Source organism: Plectropomus leopardus, chromosome 23 (assembly GCF_008729295.1).
Source record: "Plectropomus leopardus isolate mb chromosome 23, YSFRI_Pleo_2.0, whole genome shotgun sequence".
Lineage (NCBI taxonomy): Eukaryota > Metazoa > Chordata > Actinopteri > Perciformes > Serranidae > Plectropomus > Plectropomus leopardus.
The window spans coordinates 1,783,112-1,802,960 of NC_056485.1; the positions used below are offsets into that span (position 1 = coordinate 1,783,112).

At 40.1% G+C, this 19,849-nt stretch overlaps 1 protein-coding gene and 2 non-coding genes across 3 annotated transcripts in view; 2 read left to right on the top strand and 1 right to left on the bottom strand.

The window, feature by feature from the left end:
- The window catches only part of LOC121962186 (disintegrin and metalloproteinase domain-containing protein 33-like), a 267,844-nt gene that overhangs the window by 117,380 nt on the left and 130,615 nt on the right, over positions 1 to 19,849 (top strand).
- On the top strand, positions 9,483 to 9,564 carry trnas-uga. Its single transcript has one exon. It is a non-coding gene; the product is annotated as a tRNA-Ser (tRNA).
- On the bottom strand, positions 9,786 to 9,859 carry trnat-agu. Its single transcript has one exon. It is a non-coding gene; the product is annotated as a tRNA-Thr (tRNA).

The following is a 19,849-nucleotide window of genomic DNA, read 5'->3' on the forward strand; positions in this document are numbered from 1 at the left end:
TTGAAAAGCACGTTTTGTGTGTGAGTTTGTGTTATAATAAAGCAGGCCCTAAGGGTTATTATGATAGGAGCATTGATACTGGACATACATTTTTTTTTTTTAAATTTAATAGGAAATTATGAAATTATATAGATGGAAAATATGTTTCAGCAGGGCTTTGCTGTGCCACTGACAAATATTTCAGTCTGTATTTTACTTTGAAGTCAACTTCAAACAACTTCAAAGTTAATCTGTATCTATGAAACCAGACCAATTATAACAATACTGAACATACATCACAGAGACGCTTGTAATGACTTCATTACTGTCAAATAAGCATGTCAGTTTTTGTTAATTTAGCTTTTGATAGCCCAACACCCATTAACTGGTAACTAACTGGTTAATCCTTAAGAAAAAAAAGAATCCATCGACTCAGTGAGCTCTAACGCTGCATTTCAAACTGCTGTCCAACTGGAAGTGATTGATTTAAATGTTTTTGGTTGTGAATGTCTTGCCTTTTATTTTACCCACACCACCTACGTGTTTTTATCACGCAGAAAAGTAGCGCACAGTATTCATTGCGTTCTCAGGACCTCTTTATGCTCTTTGTCCCAAACACTCACACAGAAATTAGGACAAAGGCTTTTAGGTATTCTGTACCCTCAGCGTGGAGTTTGTTGCAGAGAATGACTAGAAAACTCAAAGAGCTGTTGTCATTAAATGTATTTAAATCCAAAATGCAAGACTTAGAGGCACATTCTGTTGGATGTGGATGCTTTTGCCTCCCTGGTTGTACAGCTGACTCCTAGAAAGTTCTCTCTTTCATAGAAAAGTTTGATTTTTAATGCAAATTTTAGTGCTCGTGAAATGAACTTTGTGTTCCTTTGTGTCTCTCTATCATGGCAAAGTCTTCCTTGAGAAAGAGATGATTAATCTCAGCGGGACCAACCTAGTTATATAAAGGTTAACTAAATGAATACATTTTGAACAAATCTGTTGGCTTTGCTGACAAACTAGCTGCAACACGTGGAAACTCGCCTACAACCAGCCTCTGGTCTCCGCTTGTAAACTAACATCAGTCTTGATCGCTCTGCATTGCACACCATCCAAACAGGCAAATTTGCAAATCCTTGAATAGCGAAGGAATTACCTGCCTTACTCTTCCTCTGATTTGCTTACTCTGATATTCTTACCCAAACCACAACCAGTCCCACTCCTCTTCCCTTAACCTACCCAATCCAAGCAATGAAGGCAACGAGTACCAGCCAATCGTAGGCAGAGTAGGGCTAGGATTCGTAAATTTGCTCCTTGTCGATTGGGATCTAGCTTGTGGCGCCACTCATTCAGCTATTAGCACTGCAGAAACATGGTGGCCTCCATGCATTCTCCTACCAGCGAGCTCTGGTAAATTGCCAGCTTCATTTTGAACCGCAAACCCATTTTATTGTTAACTTTAGGACCTTAAGTGGATTTGCTTAAAAAATAATCATTCAGTAGTCTTAAAAATGCTTAGATGTGGGAAGTGGGATGTTATTAATCTTTTGTTCTGATGTTGCAGAAAAATATAATTGGTAATAAAAAAAATAAATAAATGCCTTTCCATAGTGATATCTCACATGCAGATTGAGAAACAAAAAATCCTCAGGACACAACAGGACACAAATGCCAGATATTCTCCACTTCTGCTGGTAAACAAAAAGATACCCCTGTGATAATATAATATGTTTGTTGTACATGTTCAAAAAAGTCATGTTTTTAGTACAATAAACGTTTGGGCATAATAAAATTGTCTTTGTTCAGTTTTGGTTATTAAAAAATTGCTCTTCAACTGAATTCTAAGTGGCAATAAAAAGTCTTAAAACTAACTTGCCTTTAGCTGTAGGAACCCTGCACTGACACCTGACACCACCTGACAAGGCTTATGGTACCAATAGAAGTAGCTGTTTTCGGCTCCAAATTGTCCAGGTTACTCATAGAGCGTGGGCACAATGTTTCCACAACAATGCCGTTGGATCCAAACGGCATTAATAGCTGTAAACGCCAAATAGCCACGCTGCTTCTAGCTCCTACCAAACCTGGTTGGTGTGCAGTGCAGTAAACTGAGGAGAAAGAAAATGAACCTAAACACTGACATGCCTAAACAGTCCAAAAAAGGTTTCTTGGTGGTTAACCGTTGACATCCCTACTGTCAAAAATAACTGATAACTTATTAAAATGAAATACTGTTAGCAATCCCTGGTCTGCAGTACAGGTCACAATGACCTTGACTTCGGACTTATGACCACCAAAACCTAATTAGTTCGTCATTGAGTCCAAATAAACTTTTGTGCCCAATTTAAAGCAATTCCCTTAAGATGTTTGCGTAATATCATGTCAGAGATTGACTCTACTGGACATTTTTGCTGAAGAAAACTGAACTCATATTTTAGATACCAAAACAATACTCTTGTATAATACTCTTCTTTTCTTTACATGATAATTCGTCTTCCTCTGAGAGTACAGACGCAGACCTGTTTAATGCATGTTTACCACCTAACTATAGCTATAGAGATTAAACATTTCATGTTTTTTTCATTTCTGCACACTTTGGATCAAACCCTGAGATATATTCTCCCATCAATAATTATTTCATGGAAAGCAGTGCTATGAAGAAAGCAATTTCCTCATCCAGTAGGACATAATCTCATAAAAGCAAAACTAATTCTTAAACAGAGAAAATGAAACTGCCTTCTAGGGAAAAAAAAAATCTATAATAAAAAAATAATCTGTTTAGAAAGTGTACTGGCACAGTTTCAACGTGTTAAATCAAGAAAAGCTTCAAACATAAGAACATCACTTTTGCTAGCGTTACAGGTAACTGCGTTTACATAGCTGCATATCTGTGTGTGTGTGTGCATGTGTGTGCGTGTGTGTTTGTTTGTGTGTGTGTGTGTGTGTGCATGTGTATGTGTATACAAGCAAGGAAAATTAATTAAGAAAACATGTGCATTATTAAAGAGGTGCCAGCAGGGTAATCATCATATATTGAATATTAATAGCATCAAAACAATTGGCCATATCATTCAATTAGTTTGCACTGGCTGGCGGTGCTCGGCAGCTTTATCTCGTCGACACAGTATATCTCACACACACAGCTCAGGATGTTGGCATTGCACTTAAAGAGCACATTTAATTTTAATTGCAGATTTTCTGTTGAGAGTTCCTAGATGGAGTGTAAGCTCTTTCTGTGTTAATGAAGGCCTTGATTACACTGCCACCCTGGGATGATATGTAATGAAATGGGCAATGCATGCCATCCATTGTACATAATGATGAGGCAGACCGCTTGCAAATGTGTCTAGTTGAGCTAAATGTATTGCCGTACTCCAGGCGGCAGACCTGACAAGGTGTTAATTAGGCCCCAAGTCCTCTGAGACTTCACAAAGACAAGTTTAGAGGGAACGGCACTTTTTAAGCACCCTCCTGGCAATGGGCTGTTAATATACTGGTTCCTCCATCGATTTATCTCCAGGAACTAGTTTGTTTGAACTTGGCTGCAGCCCCACTGTGTCTCCACTTTAATAATGATTCAAATCAATAATGAGCTTTGTTCTGTTAATCTGCTCTAATCCAGCTTGGGATGTCAGCTCAGGCGATGACTGGCAGCTCCGAGCCTGCCGCGTCTGCACTCTTTTTTTGCAAAGGAAAATCCCAAGAAAACCACTTGGAGTCAGAGCGGCTTCAGCTTGCAGGATGAAGGGATGAAAGGAGAGAGGAGAAGGAAGAAAGGCACTGACGTATGAGGCACAAACACTCACTTAGAATCACAAACTGATTAGGTTTTGGTCATTAAAGGTTAAGGTCAGTGTGACCTTACATTCCTCTCATTCTAGTTAACATGTCAACACCATCCGTCTGTCTGCCCATCCCATTTATGTGAATGAGATATCTCAAGAACTCTTTTAGGGAATTTATTTAAATTTGGCACAAACGTCCATTTAGACTCAACAATGAACTGAATAGATTTTTGTTGACAAAGGTCAAAGTCACTTTGACCTTGCGTCATTCTTGTGAATACAATACCTAACAAACACTGGAATGGTAGAAATTACTTCAAATTTGGCACAAACGTTCACTTGGACTGACTTCAATAATGATCCAAATCAATAATGAGCTTTGTTCTATTAATCTGCTCTAATCCATCTCAAGATATCAGCTCAGGCGATGACTGGCAGTTCCGAGCCTGCCAGGTCCACCTTCTTTTTTCGCAATGGAAAATCCCAAGAAAACCACTCGGAATCAGAGCGGCTTCAGCTGGCAGGATGAAGGGATGAAGGGAGGAGGAGGAGGAGGAGGAGGAGGAGGAGGGCTGACGTATGAGTCATTACCAGGAAATGAATTGTCCTTCAAAGGCTCTATGGAGTGTGGGAAAGACATAGATACTGCAGAGGGTTAGAGAAGCTCACAGGAAACAGAATAAACTTTGAGTGAAAGTTAGTCCTGGAGGTCAGGGAGGGTACGGAGGCGAGGAAGATGTAACGACAGGGTGAGACAGAGAGCAGGTGGTGGTGTTTGGCCTGCCAGACCTGTAATACCCTGCAGGCTCTGTAGTGCTTCCTGTTTGGCATGTGCTGAGGAAGTCCTGCTTGAGCAGCTGCGCAGCCTTGAAACATTATATATTTATTTCACATTTCTGCATGGTTGCGTATCTGAACAAACACACACTCTGTGACATCTGATGCGTGTACTGTACAGCCCTGTTCACCATTGTGTTTGTATCCCTACAGACAGCGTAGCCTCATCTGTCTGAGTGTGACCTTCTGAAAGTGAATTTCTGAGACAGACCACGACCAAGGCTCAGGCCTGCAGGGCTTTGTTGCCATATCTCATTTCACTTCACGCCTAAAGTCCAGGATGACTGATGGCCGGGACAAATCATACTTCACACACCTTTTCCTCGTCCTCACACAGCTGGGTCATGCAGCATGATACAGCTAGACACAGTCACAAACCATTCAATTTTTTCAAGTTTGTTTTCTGTGATATCCGAGGCTGGATGCATTATGTTTCCTTGTTGTTCATACATTCTCATGAATTTTCTCAAGAATGCCATGAGGGAATTTGCTCAAATTTAGTGCAAACATTCATTTTGACTCAGCAAGAACTGATTTGATTTCGCTGGTCAAAGGTCAAATATCAAGTTCACTGTGCCCTTGTGTGTCTCATTCTTGTGAAAGTGATATTTCTGGAAAAAAAAAGATGAGGGAATTTCTTAACATTTGGCACGAATGGGTTTAGGACTTAATGATGAACTGATTAGATTTTGGAGGTCAAAGATCAAGGTCACTGTGACCCAGTCTGTCTCATTCTTGTGAAGGGATATCTTAAGAACACCAAGAGGGATTTCATTTTATTTTTTTTAAATTTGGCAGAATTGTTCACTTTGACTCAACAATGAACTGATTACTTGTTGGTGGTCAAAGGTCAAGGTTACTGTGACCATGCATGTTAAGAACACCTCCAGGGGATTTCTTGGCACAAACATCCCTTTGGACTCAAGGATGAACTGATTAGATCACTGATGATCACTGTGACCCTGTCTGTTTCATCCTTGTGAACACGATATCTCAAGAACACCTTGAGTGGATTTCTTCAAAGTTGGCACAAACGTTCTCTTGGACTCAGCAATGAACACATTCGATTTTAGTGATCATAGATCAGTATTCAAGCTCACTGTGACCTCATCAATAATCTTTTTGCCATCACTCAAAATTCTGTACTCTCAATTTCACACAAATGTCTGAAAGGATAAAATGATGAAGTGATGAAATTGTCAATTCAAGAGGTCAAATGTAAACTTCCGTGTGACATAATGTTCTGCAAAACCATTTTTCTGGCCATTACTCAACATCATATCACAAGAACATAAGGGAAGACATTTGGTCAGATGCTGAATTGGTGACACTAATCTCGGGTCTCCACCTTGTGCTGATTGTAGAGATTTTCTAGATATTTTGGCTTTCAGAGTGACTTTCAGCACTTGGTGGATATTAAATATGCTCATACACACCCAGCATTTTAGGTTAATTGTTGCCATGAAAATAACCTTGACTGTTATTTGAACTGAGACTAGAAAGGCTCAGCCAGTCAACTGATGTCTCTTTTATTTCAAATTTCAGCTGTCACAATGTCCCCACTTGGCATTTCCCCGATCCATTCTCTGTTCAGGCCTGTCTTGTTCATTTTTAAAAACATGCAGAGAGTTTAGCTTGTTGCCTGCTGGCCTTCTTTTGAACTCCCCAAATGGATTGGCCTCTCCTCTGTTAACATGTGGTTAGTGGGTGTTTGAGTCCAAGCACTTTTTGAGATATTTTCCTCAGTGCTAATCCTAATGATCAGTCCAGCATCCATGCGGTTGAAGAATTCTGAGCATGCAACTGATATCAGCCATTTACACATTACAGATACCTACCAGGAATGCAAACTTTTATGTACTTGATTGGCCAACCCAATGGCTAGATGACCCAACTAGATGATGTCACATTGTGGGAAAACTGATTCCATTTAGTTTTAGTCAACCTTTTTTAACTTCAAATATAACTTCTCCTGAAAGAGTTAGTGTCATAAAAGCATTATATTTTAGATAGCCATGTTGCCAAAACTGCAGATCCTTTTTACTAGACAGTAGTAACAGTGCCACTGATCAATGATTTTAAATATTTCTGTAAACTTGGGGTTGATGTGTGCATATACTGTGCATTAACATACTTTCGAATCATTTGTTGACATTATTGTGTATCTAATCTTTATGTCTGCAGGATATGCATACCGCTGCTTTCATGGGTGAGGTATGAGCACCAAATCATAGCCTTATAGCCATTCATTGTGAGGTAATTTTGCTATTTAAAGTTCATCAGTAGAACAGGGCTGGCTGCACTGACCAAGTGGTTAAGGTCTTAGATTTAAAATCCAATGGGATTTTCCCATGCAGGTTCAAACCCTGCTTGCAGCATTGACTTTAATTTGGGAAGACACAACGGTGATCACAAACAGAAGTGACAGGTTCTGGGAGCAATAGAAATAGTGCTGGAGAGGTGCTTCGAGGTTTCCTCTTGTGCAGTGAGTACATGTAGGGGCAGTTTATACGGCAACTGTTCTTGGATCAAACGTGAAGCTGTCAGCTGTGGTTCAGAGGTAGAGTGGGCAGTCTTCTAATTGGAAGGTCAGCGGTTCAATCCCTGGCTCTTCTGGGCAACATGTTGAAGTATCCTTGGGCAAGATACCCAAACCCAAATTGCTCCTGATGCCGCGCCATCGGAGTGTGCATGCATATTAATGCTTACTACCTAGTGGTTCAGACCTTGTACAGTAGCCTCTGCCACCACTGTGTGAATGTTTGTGAATGGGTGAATATGACATGTCCTGTAAAAGCGCTTTGAGTGGTTGAAAAGACTAGAGAAGTACTATACAAGTACAGTCCATTTACCATTTGCGGCTCTTTTTCCAGCTGCGATTATCTTAAGCACTAAGCCAAAGATACAAGGTGATGATATACAGTACAACAGCATGACCTCCAGTGTGATATTGCCTTTATACAGCAGTTCTAGAAGCATAATTTATTAGTTAACAGTGGTGCACTAGAATAGACAGAGTAATGACAACGGAAGTTCAAAATGCTTGAGCGTCACATGACTCACAGAGTCTTCAAATAGTTCCCAGAAGTCTCTGGCGGGCCGTTTGAATACATTATACGGAGAGAGAAAACTCAGATTTTTGCTAAATAGCAGTCAATAACTATAACTATAACTATAACTCCCCAATGTTAGATGAAATGATTTAAGAGCAGGGCAGGCTGTTAGTGGCTAACAATATGTGTGTAGTTTATACTGTACAGTGTCCTAACGTTAGCCTACTCTGTTAGCATATCTGTTATTGCTTCATAAATCTACTAATTTAGCGGGAGATAATCCAGTATCATGCTTTAATGCATGTTAATTTAGACAAGATATGCTGAAATATAAAAAGCGATTCGTTAGATATCTTACCCTTTAAAAGCCCATCACAAATGGTCTTCTCTGTTCTAACTCCACTGCTCTGCTAGCAATTAATGCTACTTCCGGGAACTATTGAGATGCTCCACATTCCACCATTGCTGTGAAAAAAAATGGTCCATTGGAGTAAACGGAGATAATGCGACTCTCCTGAAGAGCTCCAGTTAACAGTAATGCGCAACAGATTATAATATTTTTATTTATTTAATGATGTTTTTGGCTCCACTGACACAAATAGTGATGCAACTGCTGGAAGTGACAGCTGTTGCCTAGCAACATTTTTTTTTTCCTGCAAACTAGCAGGAAAAAAAAAACTAGCCAGCCACTTTGTGTTAGTGACGTCTACATGTTATGTGCAGGGCAGCTGTGTGTAGTATCATGCACGATTATCTGTGTGTTTCCAGTGAAAAAAGAGTCTGCTAACTGTAGTAGATTGTTGTATATTGTTTGTCTCTCTTAACTTCCCGAGGCGAGTAGGAAGAATCCTCACCAGCTCAGAGCTGCAGTCTTCGCCACCTCCAGCTGCCTCACCCAGCTGAGTAAACTCCGGCTCCCATCACCAGTGAAGAGAAAGAGCAGGTCAGCCTTAAAGTTCCTGCTGGGCGAGCATCTGTCAAACATTCAATGCCAGGATTAAAAGAGTCCTCATCTCCACGCCACATGTTTGTAAGGTAGTTGTACACAGTCTTGAAGCACCGTTCGGGGTCGGCCAGCTAGCTATACTGAGGCAGCTATGCTAAAAACAACAGTGCGAGTAATGGCTCCACACGTCCACAGAAAAGCCCTCACAGCGGCTTGTTGAAGAACACTGCTGCCATCAATGTAGCTGAGCGTACTGTGTTCCCCTAACTGCATAACTAATAAGACAATAAACTGGTCAAGGACAGTGAAGCAGCTCCAACAGCAACTGATGCCCTCTTATTTTACTTAACCAAAACTCCCACACATACAGTACATGAGCATGATCTTGGTCGGAACTGTTGTATAATGTTCTAACATACTTTATACAGTGATAAATAAACTTCTTGCTGATCTTGAGGCAATGCTGGGATTTGAACACAGCATCTCCTGTTTACTAGACAGGCACTTTAACTGTCTAAGCCATGGAATCACATTTTGACTCACAGAGCTGAATGACATTCTAGATTTATTTGCATTTGTTGACTTGTATGTAATACAAACAGATTTTGCATGTGTATGCAGAATCTGTAGTTGACAGTGTAGTGCTGACTAATCACTTTTGAGCTGAAGGTAAGCAGTGTGGCTGGGGAACACATTGGCTGAAATGTAATGAAATGAATCTTGGAACCCATCTGGTATTGTCAAGATTACAAATTAGCTTTAACTTAGCTTTTTTTTTAAAAAAAGAAAAAGAAAATCTACGTTCATATGGGGGGGGTACTAAATCAAAAACGTACACTGTGTAATAGTATTTCATACAAGAAAAAAACAAAAACAATGTCCATCACACCAGCTGCGATGACCGAGTGGTTAAGGTGTTGGACTTGAAATCCAATGGGATCTTCCCGCGCAGGTTCAAACCCTGCTCGCAGCGTTGACTTTAACTCGTAAACAACAACAGCAGAAGTGACAAATTTTCACAACAGAAATAAACCTTGAGGCATTTCCCAAATTCTCTCTAGGTTAGTGAGGAACATTTTGTATATAATGTTAAACAGCAGGCCTCACTGACGTTGTCCATGCTAATGTGTCATCGTTAAGATTGCATCATACAGTATATATTTACTGTAATACACAAACTTTGTGGAGATACAAAGGCACTGCTGGGACTCGAACCCAGGATCTCCTGTTTACTAGACAGGCACTTTAACCATCTAAGCCACAGCACCTGGGATTTTGCATAATTTTGAATAATTTGTTTAGGGGTCGACAGATTTGGCCAGGCCAATTACTGGAATCGATATTTGACATTTTGCCGATTATCTGTATCTGCATTTTATTTCAATGATCGCTGATAAAATTAAGGAATTACAAAGTGCAGAGAAAGTGTCAGCATAGGAGGAACTTTTACTTGTAAAACTTTGTAAAAAAAAAAAAAAAAAAAAAATTTTTTTAAATTTTCACTTAAATTTAAGGAAAAAAAACTTTCTTGAAACTTGCCTTGTTTTGTGTTGAAAGTTTCAGTTGTGATTAAACATTTGCAAGAAGGCATTAAACAAAGTTTTATGTTGCAGTTTGTTGTATTCCAAATTCTAAATATTATATATACAGTATTGTAAATGCATAACAACTGAAAAATACCAGTTATGGGTCTCATTAACTACTAATACTCAGTATTGGTATTGGCCCCAAAAAAACAATATCGGTTGACCCCTATTTGTATAAATTATTGTGTGTGTAATACACACAAGATTGTTTAAAAATTAAGGGTCAATTGTGTCAGCAAACATATATTTGGAGGGTAACTTTTGTCCCCAATATCAATGTAAACAAAATCATACTATTTGCTGTTCCAGACAGAAGTGTGCAGCATCTGCATATATATAGAGTTTTATCTGCATGTGTGTGAGAAAGATCGGCTTTTATTTAGCTCTCAATAGCTTTCATATGTGTTCAATCAATGTTTCCCACATTAATTTCTTTATTTGTTGTGGCCCCAAATTTTCTATTTGTGGAGCTGAACTGTTCGTTTGGAGTGTTGCTGAAAAATATATACCATTTAGTTATTCATTGCATCACACTGTCGCAGCGCTGTCTGGGCACACATGGAGAAGAAGAATGTTTGGAGCATTTCAAGTGAAACTTAGTTATTCATCTGTTGGGTCTAAAAGTTTGGATTTATTCGCCACAGCTGCTTCTCTAACCCATCTATCTGCCCCACTAGTTAAACTCCACAAACTGCTGCTGAGGGAAAACTGTACTGCATTCGCGGACTCACAAAATCCTCAGAATTTATAGAGGGGACACAGAATAAGAAAAAGGGATGCACACATATTTATAACAAACAAAAAAAGAAAGTTTGCTGTTGTCGCCCCTGTTGTCATGTACCACTACACAACTACGCTTAATACTTTGGTAAACACTAATGTATAATGTTTTAGTTTTTTGCTAAACTGAAAACCATTTTCATATGAACAAGTTCATGATCTTTTATGAACATCCTCTTCAGAAACTGTAAAAATGTCTGTTTACAATATTTGGATTGAAAAAGGGCAGTGTTTCACAACTGTAAATAAAACTAGATTTCTTGGGTAATTTTTACCCCATGCCCCTGTTCATTTAGACACTGGAGCTAAGTCAAGAAAAGCAATAGTTACAGTATTTGCCCTGAGCATTAATCACTCCTTTTGTTTTCAACACCAGTCATTAACCTTGATCCTGTGAGGAGGGCTGAGAGAGCTGACAGCAGACTTCACAGATGGGTGACGGGCTATGAACAGGCAATGAGGCCAATTAGAGCCAGTGTGACAAACATGGAGGTTTGTGGTAGTCCCTGTCCAAGAATGTGACAGCAGGATGTTGTCAGGTTGAGGTTAACTATGAAGTGTGACTGTCAGGTCATTGCTGCTGCAAAAATGTATAGGTCCAAGCTCAGATATTTAGATATATAAAGCAGGGATGTACGATAATTATCGACCCGATAATGGGCTTTATGATGTCATACCATTAAGTCCGATAATAAATAAGCATAAACTGCTTAGATTTTGCCCATTTTGCCCATCCATCCATCCATCCATCCATCCATTTTCTTCCGCTTATCCGGGGTCGGGTTGTGGGGGCAGCAGCCTAAGTAGGGAAGCCCAGACTTCCCTCTCCCCGGCCACTTCGTCCAGCTCTTCCCGGGGGATCCCGAGGCATTCCCAGGCCAGCTGTGAGACATAGTCTCTCCAGCGTGTCCTGGGTCTTCCCCAGGGTCTCCTACCGGTGGGACGGGCCCTGAACACCTCATCAGGGAGGCGTCCTGGAGGCATCCTAATTAGATGCCCGAGCCACCTCATCTGGCTCTTCTCAACGCGGAGGAGCAGCGGCTCGACTCCGAGCTCCTCCCGGATGACCGAGCTTCTCACCCTATCTCTAAGGGAGAGCCCAGCCACCCTATGGAGGAAGCTCATTTTGGCCGCTTGTACCCACGACCTTGTTCTTTCGGTCACTAACCAAAGCTTGTGACCATAGGTGAGGGTAGGAACAAAGATCGACCGATAAATCGAGAGCTTTGCCTTTCGGCTCAGCTCCCTCTTCACCATGACAGAACGGTGCAGAGTCCGCATTACTGCAGACGCTGCACCGATCCGCCTGTTGATCTCCCGCTCCATCCTTCCCTCACTCGTGAACAAGACCCCGAGGTACTTAAACTTCTCCACTTGGGGAAGGACTTCATCCCCGATCCGGAGAGGGCACTCCACCCTTTTCCGGCTGTGAATCATGGCCTCGGATTTGGAGGTGCTGATTCTCATCCCGGCCGCTTCACACTTGGCTGCGAACCGATCCAGTGAGAGCTGGAGGTTACGGCCCGATGCCAACAGGACCACATCATCTGCAAAAAGTAGGGACCCAATCCTGAGGTCACCAAACCAGACCCCCTCAACACCCTGGCTGCACCTAGAAATTCTGTCCATAAAAGTTATGAACAGAATCGGTGACAAAGGGCAGCCCATTTTGCCTATCAGCGGCTTATTTAGATCATCAGGGAACAAGGAGGAAATATACTTTTATTTATTACCATGCTCGCTGCTCACAATAACCGCTGAACACCAGTGTAAGCGGCCGTTGTCTCGCCCCTCTCTCCTCCTGTGCCAGGTGTGTGTGTGACAGTGATGAGAGGACACGCTGCACGCAGTGTGAATTCAGGTGTAGTGAGATTCCATTGGTTATGTTGAAAGAATGAACTGATATCTGATGTTTGATTCCTTCCAACTCACAACAAGCAGAGCAATGTGTAGATATGTAGAGATCACAACAAAGTCATTAGGCCTACCTAGGGAGTGTTCTGTAGCTGTGGTGCTTCCTGGCATTTTGAGGAATGTTCCACTCTATAGCGCCACTATAACTCAAACAGAATATTATTTCCGGCATTATTTTTTTTACAATTCAAGTGAACATAGGAAAAAAGGAGTGTAAAAAAGCAAAAAATATAAAAATGAAATTTATTTTGCTCTTCAAAATGACAAAAATCATATTTTTTCAGCTTTTTGTCTGAAATGTCACAATGCACAAAGTCAGATGTTGATATAAAAAAAGAACAGACAAAGCAAGAATTAAAGTTTCTTTTGTGTATGAAAGTTGAAGATCTGTTCTTTATCTCTATATAGGCCTATCCATTGTTTTTATATTCAAAACACAAAATATTCTGGAGGACACAACAGTCAATGCCTGTATTTGTCAGTATTTTATCTAGACTAAGCAGCCGTACGCTTTTGGTTGTATAAAAGCTTTTATATTTTTATTGAATAACACAATTTATAGTTACCCTGATTTGACAGATTGTCAGAGCATTTAATTTGAAAACAAAATTTCCATTTGAAGAGTCAGAACTGTTGTTGTTTTTGTTAACTGTAGTGATGTCGGTTATATTTGGTTAGGTCAGAGCTATAATGTTAAATTCATCTGTACTCACCACATCTCAGCCTTTCATACCCTTAGGCAATAATAATAAAAAAAAGAAATTATCGGTTATCGGTATTTTATCGGCCAGGAGAAGCTGGAAATTATGTAAGGATATATATTACCGATTTTTTCTTCAAGTATTTCCAACAGCTTTAGAAACTTGTAGGAGAAAACACAAAGAGTTCTAGTAACCAATCACAAAGCCTTTTTGTACCTGGGATAAACATTTTTGTTGTTGTCGTTGTTGTGTTGGGTTTTTTTTTTTTGGATATCGCTTTGTATCATTCTGGTATCATTTTGTGTCGCCTCTCTAAATTCGAAGGTTTGTCTGTGAACGCAGTGCAGGCAGACATCCTTATGAGTTCATTTTTCCTCAAGAGCAGTTTGTAGACCTTGAGTCACAGGGTGGATATTTGACCAGCTGATTCATCAGAGCTGATCAGATCGATGGATGAGAGGAGCAGCTGCTGAAGAGGCAAGTGAATACAAATTTTTAAAAATGACACAATGAATGATTAAGTTTCACTTTTGCTGCACCTGATGTTCTGCTGCTCCATCTGTTCGCAGAATACACACTGCCCCCTGTGGTGCATTGAATAACTGAATGGCACAGTATATGTCTTTTAAAACTACTCCTAATGAACAGTCCATCTCCAAAAATAGAACATTATTATGTGGCACTAGACATATTTATTTGATAGTGGCAGCCTGCCATGATTAAACCATCTGGTGCCACATATAGATATGCTATTTGTGGAGTGCTGTTGGAATATTTTTACTGTTTAATTACTGATTGCACTACACACTCAAAGCTCAGACTGCACTGTGGGCACAGATGGAGCAGCAGAATATCAGGTGCAGAGAAAGTGAAACTGAACAGTTCATTGACCTGGTTCGAAGAATTAGCATTTACTCGTCATTGCAGCAGCTGATCCTCTCATCCATCAGTCTGATGTGATCAGCTCTGACCGATTGACTGATCAATTACCCACCCTGCGACTCAAAGTCCACAAACTGCTGCTGAGGAAATATAATCTCATGATGATGTCTGCCTGCACTGTATTCATGGTCCCCCAGAAAACTCAGAATTTAAAGTTTGCTGATCGCCCCCCACACATATGATGAGTTGGACAAAGTATTGCATGACTGTCCATTGTTTTGAACTATGGAAGGGGACGTGTTAAATTTGTCTGACAGTAATATCAGTTGACATGACTACTGAGCATGCTAGTGAGAGTAACATTAGCAGTGATTCCAAAACAATGAGCCGAAAGAGGCTAAAAAGCTCTTAACAGCTGAGAGGAGGGGCAGAGCTTCATATTTAACAGTCAATTGATGTTAATGTCAAATATTGACCAGTGCATCTTTATAAATAGTAACCATTAATTTTATTCAGTATAACATTAAATTAGTGCGTTGTATGTAGAATCACTTAGTTCTCATCTCTGCTACTCTCCTCTTGCCTGGTAGCAGTCATGTGTTTCATTGATTGAGTTAGCTTGTCTGCTGTAGTGTGTAATGGCGGCCCCTCTTTGGGCGCCAGATGTTAGCTCTGTTTTTCCAGATGTCTCTCAGAGGACCAAAGAGGGCCCCATAATTTCATTAACTGCCATTGATTTTTTTTACTTTTTTTCAAGGCGCCATGAACTTAGCTTAAGTCTACCTCAGGCTCAGAAACACTGTAATTACAATTTAAGTATTTATGTTTCTCGTACGACGCACTATAAAAGGGCTGGCCATGTTGTTATGTAGCTATGGGAAACAGCACCTGGCTGCTATCATTCCTTTGTTGCCTTATCACCACTGTTCCGGCTCCCAGCAGCACTCAGACCTTCCCACCGCCGTGATGAATGTCCTCTCTCAGCCCTCCTGTGTTTGTGTCTTTGAGGCCCGCCACAATAAGCTCAATTCATAAATTCTCAAATGTTCAATTACCCTGTTTTGTTTTGCTGTTATGGCCTTGTTAAGCATTGAGACATTTCTCTTTGGAAAGGAGTGTTTGCATACCATCCCTTTCCAGCAGAACACAATTTATGGTTGACCTTAATTACATTTAGGTCATGGTAGGTATGGCATGTGTTGCTGTAATCCGTTATGCAAGCTCTGGTACAGAGATGGTAGGAGTTTGTGCTCAGCAGTTGCAGTAAACAGCTGAAGAGCAAATGCAGGGCAACTGTTCACCTCCCTCCCCCTCGTGTCAGATGTTTATCAGCCCATCTCAACTGCTGGTGTTGTGAACGCTCCCCGGGGCAGGGGGAGGACTGCCAGTGGACTCAAAGAGTTCACTGTGTCCACGCTCAGCAGCAGGAGTTATTCTTAAACTAGTTTGGTCTGAGTATGTGTGAGGAATGATGGGTAAAAAAAGGAGGGGAGAGAGAGGAACTGGACAAAGAGACATGATTAGCAACAAATGGCAACACTTAACGTCTGAGAATGAGAGGAGACTGTGCCCATTTTAGTGAATTTTTTCAGAATCAGTGTCATGGCAAGTATGCATGCAGTATGTTGATTCTGACTTTTGTAGCTTTAGATGTACACAGAAAGAGACAAACCGCTTAAGATAGGATGACTCCAGTTGTGATACAGCAGCTGCAACCTAAAACAACTGTGGGCCAGGTGCATAAACTGGGTGGGCAATGGCGTTCTGACTACAACTGACCACCCTGCTTTCCCACTAGTCACTCTAGGGACTTTTTTCTTTATAGTGACTTCCCTTTATCAATATTCATTGAAATACAGAGGGCCATGTTTTTGGAACAACCTACTTCCATCACTAGAATCAGCATCGACATGATCATCATGTAAAAAACATCTAAAAAGGAATCTAATTTGCAACAATTCAGCACTTTATTGACTCAGTTGTAATTCACTTCCTTTTCTAAATACAACCTTTATGTCACTTGTACTTTTTAATCAACTTTGTATTACTGCTTAGTCTTAAATTTTGATTAGTTGTGTAATCTTCCATTTTTAGAGGTATCTCCATAAGCCATTTTTGGCTTCTAATCTCTCCTGCACTGTTTAAACTTATCTATACATATTTATGTGCAAATAAAACCAAACCATTGGTCCGATAACATTTCAAAAGTCTAGAAGAGCCACAATGTTTAACCATTTTTATTCCCATGAAAGCCATGAAAGCACTTGTACTTTACTTGTCTTTTTTTTCATGCCACTTTATATTTGTTCTCCACTCCATTCCACAGAAAAATTGTTCTTTTTTTATAAAAAGCATAAGAAAAGTTTATAAAATTTGTTATTTTTATTATAAATTACGGTTTACACGAGTACAGATAAAATGATTAGTTGATTTGAAAATTAATTGCAACTATTTTGATTAAAAAAAAAAAATTCAGTAGTTTTGTAGTTGACATATTAAACTTAGTTTTTCTTAGGTATTTTTTCAGTCAGATAGTCGAACTTTTGCTTAAGTTAGGGATCTGAATACTTCTTTCACCACTGTGTGTGCATGTGTGTGTGTGCGTGCGCGTGTGTGAAAGACAGGAAATATGATGATTTAACAAAACTGTTTGTGTGTTTTGGAGTCTAATGTGATCTAAGACACTCAGACTAACCTTAATGCTTTTTTGTTCACTCTGAAACGCTTACATGGTCATAAACCTGTCCCTGTTTTGTCAGTTCCCCCCTCATATGATCATGCTAACGTCATTAGCATATGGCCTTTTACATAGCGTAAATTAGCTTTTCTGCTAGCAGACTTTTCCTCTGCTCATAACTTAATTTACATGTATTATTTATGCTTTCTCGTGCTCACCGTCACTGCATCTCCTGACAGAACAGCATGGGTATCTTGCCAATTTCTTCAGTCTAACTTTGTTGAAACAGAGCAGCTAACGCTGCTGTTAGAAATTAGTGCAGTGAGATGCGGCTTTTGTTTCCATATGACTTCTGCTCTTTGTGTTGACTCGCAGTTTCTCCAAAAACAAAATATTTCCACACTGACGATTTATTCCTGAGTAAACAGCATTCTCTACGCCATGTGACGGTAACAGGATTTCCGAATATCCATCCAAAAAAAGGAAAATATGGATCGATGTTTCAGTTTGCATGGATGATATGAGACTGTTGCTTATTTAATGGACATATCGATGCAGATGAATTGATCGCCACACCCCTGCAGTATATACAATGTGTTTGGATTACTTTTCACAGATATATGAATGTTAGTGTCTATTTCCATGATACAAATACTTACTTTGATTGTTTCTGAGTGCTTTGCTTGGTGTTACAGAGTTATTCCACAGGGATTCTTCCTGACACTATATGACTGGTGCTGAGTGTTCATCAGGGTGACAGCCTGCAGACAGAAACTCACATTGTGTGTGGTTATTTTGCCATGTAGTGTTGTGTAGGAAAGAAATTGACACAGGTTGACCTCTGGGTGTGAAGGGTTTGCAGTGATGTTACCTGCTGGTTTCAGAGGGGTCTAAAGTCTTCATATCTTCATGTCTCTTCCTGTCAGCAGTGTAATGGGTCACTTTCTCTCCCTCCGTCTCTCTTTCTCTCCCTCTCTCTCTCTTCCTCTTTCTCTCCCTGCTATCTGCAGATATCTGTGTGCCAGCTCTTGGCAGTAGTTCATTTGTAGACATAACTAACAGCTGGCTGAGCTCTGGGGCTTGTTGTGTTGTTTCAGCTGACCAATAAATACTGTTTCTACAACACAGCTAAAAGACATTAGGGAGTGAAATCACAGTGAAGCATTGAACACTGCCTGTATATTGTAAATGGGCACATTATTGGGGATTGCCTGTTGAATTTCTCTTTACATTGTTATTGACTTTATGTATTCAGCAAACAGGATCGTTTGTCTTTTACCTTCTCGTGGCAGTGTGCTGCGTTCTCTACATCAGCGTTCAGCGTTAAAGACTGACGGAGCTGGAGGAGACTTCAGAGAAACATTAGGCGTTATTTCTGTAGCTGAGCTAATGAGATCAGTTCTCCTGCGCAGCTCTGGGATCAGCTGGTCATGTTGTAATAGTCATGGTGACTGGTTGGAATGGATTTGTGTTCATACTGTGTATTTATAGCATAATGATATAACTGAAGTTCTGTGATGGCTTCTTGGTTTCTTCAAACTCTTTGAAACCTGAGGGAACTGGCTTGACTTGGGAAGAAGACAACAAGCAATGAAAGAAGAAAGGACTCAAAATGTAGCAAGCAATTAGTAAGAAATACAAAACAATTACCCAAAAATTTGAATTAGTTAAAAAAAACACACACAAAAAAATAAATAATAATAAAATAAAAACTAAATGCTCATAAAGTTGCAGTAATTGTGTAACATGATTTTAAATATGTATATAGTGGCCATTTCAAATGCCGTAGTTCCTATAGGCCACGTAGTCTGCAAGGGTCATGGGTTATGACTCACGTTTCAGCTCCTTTGTGTCCGATCCAATCCAAGTACTCACGTGAGGCAGGAAAAACTTTAACAAAGTTTATTTTAGGAAGCAGAAAAAAATACAAAAATACAGCAGGCTAAGTCTGTCCAAAATTACATGACGTCTGGTCCACTACCAACTTGATGTCACGAAGGCACGTTCCACATCACAAAGCATAATAACGCACAATGACTCACGGTCAAAAACTTATTTCGAACCACACATACGCAGACTTTTCGTTCTTTCCAAACATGACGTCATCCTATCCACATTTGCCATGCGCACGAAATCACAGCTGCGGTACACAGGAAGCCTGCGCTCTGAAAAATTATATGTCATACAAATATACTCGTCTACCCTCAAAACACACAGAAACTGCTTTGTAAACCTGAATAAATCAGAACCTATATTATATATCATAAACCAACACAAACATTTTCACCAAGGTTAAAATTGGGATCAAGTGGCTCTTACAATGTAATTGTGACAATTACAAATATATTTTTTTCCCCTAGATTTTTCCTTTTTTTCCCATATAGTGCGCCAAACTGCAGTTCTTCTAATGTACACTGGAGGCTGGCTCCAAAACAGATTCAGTCCCCACAGACCTCCATGTTAAAATGTAAAACTTGTTGACAGACTGGTAAAAAAAAAAAAAAGTTTTGGTCTCTAGATCAAATTTCAACAATCATGACAACTGTACAGGGGTGACTTTTTATATAGCTCCCCAGCTTACATTTTATTAAGGCCCAAAGTTCCGCATACTTAGGGGTGGGGCTGCTTTAGTGAAGTATAAACCCCTCGTGATGAGCCATCTCATTTTAAAGGGCGTCTTTAACACAACTGTACAGTAGAAATCACAGAAGATGAAAC